Genomic DNA, 7,583 nt, shown 5'->3' on the forward strand with positions numbered 1-7,583 from the left:
AAAAAAAAAAAAAAAAAAAAAATGGTGCTATTAACAAGTAAACACCAAATCACTAAGGTAAATTGATTGATACCAACTTTGTAAGATGCTAATTCTGACCCTCCCCACCCTCCCAAACTATCGGAGACGGATTTCCCCAACAATTACTGTAAACATACTCTGCTTTCTGTGGTCACATAACCCAAACTCTTCAGATGCATAATTCATAAAGCCAGGATTAGTTTTTAATCTAAGTCGTTATGAAATAATTAAACAAAAAAAAAGATAGGCTTCATTCAATTGTTTCAGTGAGAGGTTCAAAGGCACCATAAACCCTTGTAGTTGAACATGCAATAATAAGAAGGCCAGTCCTGGAATGTTAAAGTACATTCAGCCAGGTTCTTCTTCACATCAAGTACTTGGACAAGCAGTTGCAAGATACGGTGGGTAGACCTTGGCCTCGGAAATCACCAAGAAGGTCAACAGTGAGGACAGCAGCAAAATCCAAGTAGAATGAACAATTTGCCTCAATGATAACTCTCCTCTCAGTAAATCATTTCTGCTTAGGCTATATTCCACCAATTTTAGAGTCTTTTTGATGCAGTCCACACTTTTCTAGGAAATGCAATCATCAGAAATGTCTCAAAACATGAGTCATAGAGCATTTATCATATAATAAACTTGAACTTATTTTTCCAGTTAATGAGAAACTATTCAAATCAATTTGTAAATCAGGGTTGAACAAATTTCTACTGTAAAGGGCCAGAGAGCAAATATTTTAGGTTCTGCAAGCCAGATTAACTCAACTCTGCTTTCACATGACAAAAGCAATATGTAAATAAATGAGTGTTGGAAGCAGGTTTATAACTTCAGGTAAAATCCACACTGAGACAATGGATCACTCAGCAAGGCTAGTTTACTTCCTGCAGGAAGGGTGCAACTTGCCAGCAGTCTTGCCATGAGAGCACACCTGAACAAAGGAGACAGAGACATTTATAACTTTCATAACCTGAAGCAATCGCCCTACTGCTGTGTTCAGTTTCCATTGGGCGGAACAGGATCTCACATCTATGTTTGACCCGATTGGCTAAAACCTTGGAAATTTCCTGAATAGGTAAGGGGGAAAGTAGACAAGGAAGAAGAGGAAGCTAGACAGAAGAAGGTCAGGAGGATTTCCAAACAAGGAATGGCATGCACCAGGGTTTGGAGCTTGCCGGTTGTGTTCAGATATACCAGAGTGAGTCAAGGCAGCTGATTTAAGACATAGCTGATTTAAAGAATACATATACATGGGTATATGTTTATCTAATAGAGGATAATGGCCATAGAGCAAGAGTTTGTAACTCCTTATCATGTAGTCTAAGATATAAACTTTGAAGAACTTTCCCATCTCTCACAGTGGGCATGGCTACATATTTACCAAAATAGGTGAAGGGCAGGATTTAGGCCACAGGCCGTAGTTTGCTGACCCTTGCAAAATCCATATCAACATCTAAATCATGCTATAAAAATTAATTACCAGTTAATTAGTATCTGGTTGGAAACTATGAAACAAGTGTGGATTTTTCACCATCTCCAACTTACTTTAGTAATTTACTAATTTCATTACTATGAGTATATGAGGTACTCATTTGCTTAATGAATAAAGGAATGTGAGGTATCAAAACGCAATACTTCAAACATGCTATACATCTTATCCTGTAAAGTTTCTAAACTCTGTGAAGCACATCTGCCACTGTATTACATGGCACTTTATTATTTAATTATTTTAATAACCAATTTTATTATTATTGTGTGTTGATTAGTGTTTTTATTGTTACCATAAAACTAGTTCATTTAAGAAAATGTACAGGGAGCATAATTGCTTATCCAGAAAATCTTAAGGACCAATTTATTCTGTAATTTGTAATTTTTTACATTTTACAAAATTTATATAGTATATATACTGTAGTATATGTTCCCACACCCCAAATTGTGTGGGGCAGTACAGTGTAATAAAAAAACTAATATTTCTTCAGTGAAATATATGATTATTTATATTAAGTGAAATAAATAAAAGTTACAGTACTCTGATCATTCTAAAAGCATGATTTGAGAATCCCTAGAGATACCTAAGACCTTTCTGAGGAGTCTGTGAAATCAATATTACTTTTATAGAAATATTAAGACATTTACTTTTTTACTCTCATTATCTCATGAGTGTACAGCAAAGTTTTCAAGTGGCTAAATTGCCAAGTTTGACCCACAGACTCTGGCCAAGCAACAGATGACGGAAGTATACATATAAAGGTGTTCTTCCTGTGAGAGCACAGCTAGAGGATCCCACAGCTTACAGACCCTGAAGAGGGGGTCCGGCCATGCAGCCCTGATATGCCAGAGACACTAGCATTTATTTTAGAACAGATTTAATACAAAGGTCTCGAGCAAACACCACTTGTGGGTAATTAACATTGCCAACCCCCCAAGTAAAGAGCAGTCATGCACACAGATGATCAAAGGTTGGTTTCTGGGGGAAATAGGAAAACAAGCTATTTAAATAAACTCCTCTACATTCCCTTGTTATCTGCTCTTTGCTATTAGCTCAAGGTAAGAGGATTAGGCTGCCATCAGCCACAGCCTTTTCGCAAAGCTTTTGCAAAAACTACCAGCCTTCCAAGAAGGTTTACGTCTTTCTTATAATTTTTCCCACCACCCTGACCAATCTCCTACACTAAATGACATGTGACATCACAGCAGATTGAATGTAGAAGCACATACAAAAATCTGGCTGCCTTCTGTGAAGCAAGAATATAAAGAGACTTGCAAGATTATAAAATGTCAGCTCATGCCTGTAATCCCAGCACTTTGGGAGGCTGAGGTGAGTGGATCACGAGTTCAAGAGGTCAAGACCATCCTGGCCAACATGGTGAAACCCCATCTCTACTAAAAATACAAAAAAATTAGCTGGGCATGGTGGCACGTGCCTGTAGTCCCAGTTACTCAGGAGGCTGAGGCAGGAGAATTGCTTGAACCCGGGAGACGGAGGTTGCAGTGAGCCAAGGTCGCACCACGGCACTCCAGCCTGGCACCTGGTGATGGAGTGAGACTCTGTCTCAAAAAAAAAATTGTTATTCTTTTTATTAAAATTTTGGTTTGGGAAAGTATAATTATTAAAAGTAATGGCAAAGCTGCAATGACTTTTGAAATAGCCTAATATTTCCTTAAAATGTCATTTACCCCAATGTGTAATGGATGTATTATTTCTCTCTCTCTCTCTGTCTCTCTCTCTCTCACTCTCTGAGACAGAGTCTCACTTGGTCACCCAGGCTGGAGTGCAGTGGAATGATCTCAGCTTACTGCAACCTCCACCTCCTAGGTTCAAGGAATTCTCATGCCTGAGTTTCCCAAGTAGCTGAGATTACAGGTGCATGTCACATGCCTGGCAATTTTTGTATTTTTAGTAGAGACAGAGTTTCACCACCTTGCCCAGGCTGGTCTCAAACTCCTGGCCTCAAGTGATCTGGCCACCTTGGCATCCAAAGTACTGGAATTAAAGGCGTGAGCCACTGCACCTAGCCTGGACTTTTTATTTTTGAACAAACTTATACATAAATATTTTTAACTTTCCAATTTTCTCCACCATGCCTGAATACTGAGAGAAGACAAAATCTTTCCATTTTAATTTTTAATATGATAGCAAAGGATAGACATTATTTACGTGAGTAAAAGATCTTTGGGATCCTCAATAATTTTTAAGAATGACAGGAGTCCTGAGATTAAAATATTTGTTAACAGCTATAACAACGTAAGGTCAGTTCGGCGGAAGTTTAGCTACCAAATTAGATCTCAAAAAAATTGATTTTCAAAGCATTCGGAGGTCACAATTATAAATCTAGGCTTTTTAGGATATTTGATGAAGAAGATTGCCTGATGTTTTTCTTTTTTTTATTATACTTTAAATTCTGGGGTACATGGGCAGATCTTGCAGGATTTTTACATAAGTATACACATGCCATGGTGGTTTGCTGCTTCCATTTCTCCTTCACCTACATTAGGTATTTCTCCTCATGTTATCCCTTCCCAGACTCCCCACCCCCTGCTATTCCTCCCCTAGCCCTGCAACTTCCAACAGACCCCAGTGTGTTTTGCTCCCCTCCCTGTGTCCATGTGTTCTCATTGTTCAACACCTACCTATGAGTGAAAACATGCAGTGTTTGGTTTGGTTTTCTGTTCTTGTGTCAGTTTGCTGAAAATGATGGTTACCAGATTCATCCATGTCCCTGCAAAGGACATGAACTCATCCTTTTTTATGGCTGCATATTATTCCATGATGTATATGTGCCACATTTTCTAAATCCAGTCTATCTTTGATGGGCATTTGGGTTGATTCCAAGTCTTTGCTATTGAAAACAGTGCTGCAATGAACATACGTGTGCATGTGTCTTTATAATAGAACAATTTATAATCCTTTGGGCATATATCCAGTAATGGGATTGCTGGGTCAAATGGAATTTCTATTTCTAGATCCTTCAGGAATCATCACACTGTCTTCCACAATTGTTGAATTAATTTACACTCCCACCAACAGTGTAAAAGTGTTCCTATTTCTCCACATCCTCTCCAGCATCTGTTGTCTCCAAATTTTTTAATGATTGCCATTCTAACTAGCGTGAGATGGTATCTCAATGTGGTTTTCATTTGCATTTCTCTAATGACCAGTAATGATGAGCATTTTTTCATGTTTGTTGGCCACATAAATGTCTTCTTTTGAAAAGTACCTGTTCATATCCTTCACTCTCTTTTTGATAGAATTGTTTTTTTCTTGTAAATTTGTTTAAGTTCTTTGTAGCTTCTGAATATTAGCCCTTTGTCAGATGGGTAGCTTGCAAAAATTTTTTCCCGTTCTGTTGGTTGCCGGTTCACTCTAACAATTGTTTCTTTTGCTGTGCAGAAGCTCTTAAGTTTAATTACATCCCATTTGTCTATTTTGACATTTGTTACCATTGTTTTTACTGTTTTAGTCATGAAGTCCTTGCCTAAGATGATAAGCAACTTCAGCAAAGTCTCAGGATACAAAATCAGTGTGAAAAATTCACAGCCATTCCTACACGCCAATAACAGACAAACAGAGAGCCAAATCATGAATGAATTCCCATTCACAATTGCTACAAAGAGAATAAAATACCTAGGAATACAACTAACAAAGGACGTCAAGGACCTCTTCAAGAAGAACAACAAACTACTGCTCAAAGAAATAAGAGAGGACACAAACAGATGGAAAAGCACTCCACGCTCATGGTTAGGAAGAATCAATGTCATGAAAATGACCATACTGCCCAAAGTAATTTATAGATTCAATGCTATACCCATCAAGCTATCATTGACCTTCACAGAACTGGAAAAAACCACCTTAAACTTCATATGGAACCCAAAAGGAGCCCACATAGCCAAGACAATCCTAAGCAAAAAGAACGAAACTGGAGGCATCACCCTACCTGACTTCAAACTATACTACAAGGCTACAGTAATCAAAACAGCATGGTACAGGTACCAAAGCAGAGATACAGACCAATGGAACAGAACAGAGGCTTCAGAAGTAATATCACACACCCACAACCATCTGATCTTTGACAAACCTGACAAAAACAAGCAATGGAGAAAGGATTCCCTGTTTAATAAATGGTGTTGGGAAAACTGGCTATGTGCAGAAAGCTGAAACTGGACCCATTCCTTACACCTTATACAAATATTGTGTTTAATTCCCGATGGATTAAAGATTTAAACATAAAACCTAACACCATAAAAACCCTAGAAGAAAACCTAGGCAATATCATTCAGGACATAGGAATATGCCTGATGTTTTCCTAAAGCAAAGCCCCAATCCTTGATATATTGAATTTAGAGACCTTTCATAGACTGCAAATACAAATGTCTAAAATGAAGATGAATTAATTACATAAACAAGGCAAGCAGGGACAGATGAGGCCATGCAGGGACTGTACCATTTTACCAAATCTTTGGAATTCAAGAGAAATTCGAATCTAGAGTTTTATGTAAAATCTCCTGATTGCATTTAAAATGTAAATAAGGGTTTTTTTTTTTTTTTGTAACAAACAAGACACTTAGCAAATAAATCAAATACATCTGTCTTTGTTCATATCACACTCAGGCACACAGAGAAGACCCAGGCACATCTTAAGGCTACTGCCTGCCCTGAAAAGATGTTGACTAAATGTTAGTTCCTTTCCCTTCTCAAGGCCATGGACAGGGGGAACTGTTTGCCAGATTTGGAAGCAGGAGGTGTGAGGTAGCTGCATGATTGACTCTATTTAATTAATGCTTGCTCAACACTAAAACCAAACATTTTAAAGGTCAGTTTTGTGAAATATTTTAATTGCCCATAGATTTCATTTTGAAGTAATCACACTGAATTTTGTCTTTATATATTTGTTCCAGGGATATAAGCAAATTGCTTTACCTTCTAAACATCAGTGATATTGATTTATAAAATTGATGCCATTAATACAGTTCAGAAAATGTTTTACTAAAAATATTCTGAAGAACACAGGTCATGGGATGTCAACAATTGCTCATACACAATTGTATGGTTGTTTCCTTCCTAGGTTCCTATCAGGTGAAAAAATACTGTGTTAATTCTTTGTTATATATTAAGCATTGTTTAATAATAATATGTCTTACCTACCTATTTGTTTGCCTTTTACATAATTGAAGCAGTTATTATTTTCTGATTATTAAAAAATGCATGTTCATTGCTGAAATTTTAGGAAATGTGAAAAATTCATAAACAAAAAAAAAGTCATCAGGGATCTTACTATCCAGAGCTAACCAGGATTAAAGTTTACAAATATAGATGTAGATAGATGTATTTACATGCATGCACACATATTTGTGTATGTGTTCACCAAATGTATACATAAATAGATACACAAACACAAAATTTTATTCATGTGCCCCATAATGAGGTTTCAGTGAATGAGGGACTGCATATACTAAGGTGATCCCATAAGATTATAATGGAACTGAAACATTCCTACTGCCTAGTGACATCGTAGGTTGTAGTAGAATTTATTACATGTGGTGACGCTGATGTAAAACAAACTTACTGTGCTGGCAGACATATAAAAGTAAAGCACATACAATGATGTAAGTACATAATTCTTGATAATGATAATAAGCAACTATGTTACCGGTTTATGAATTCATTAAACTGGACTTCTTAGCATTATTTTAGAGTGTACTCTTTCTACTTATAAAAAAGAAATCAGGAGGGGACGAACCAAGATGGCCATTTAGGAACAGCTCAGGATTGCAGCTCGCAGTGAAAGAGCAGAGGGTGAGTGGAGGCCACGTTTTTATTGCCCACAGACTAGGAAATTCCCGGGCGGAGGTGCTCCACAGGTCACCAGTGCGGCTGTGCCGGCCAGCACCACTGCTTTGCCCCCCGCGGCTGCTTTGTCGGCACCCCGGAGCAGCGGTTCTCCGTACAAAATACACCGGTCTGGGTGCCCTTTTGGCTGGCGACTGGAGCCACAGGAAGTCGCCCATTCGCTGGTTCAAAAAGGGGACTGAGCAGGGAACCAGGACAGTAGATTCCAGGGCAAAAA

Source organism: Cebus imitator, unplaced genomic scaffold (assembly GCF_001604975.1).
Source record: "Cebus imitator isolate Cc_AM_T3 unplaced genomic scaffold, Cebus_imitator-1.0 Scaffold307, whole genome shotgun sequence".
Taxonomy (NCBI): domain Eukaryota; kingdom Metazoa; phylum Chordata; class Mammalia; order Primates; family Cebidae; genus Cebus; species Cebus imitator.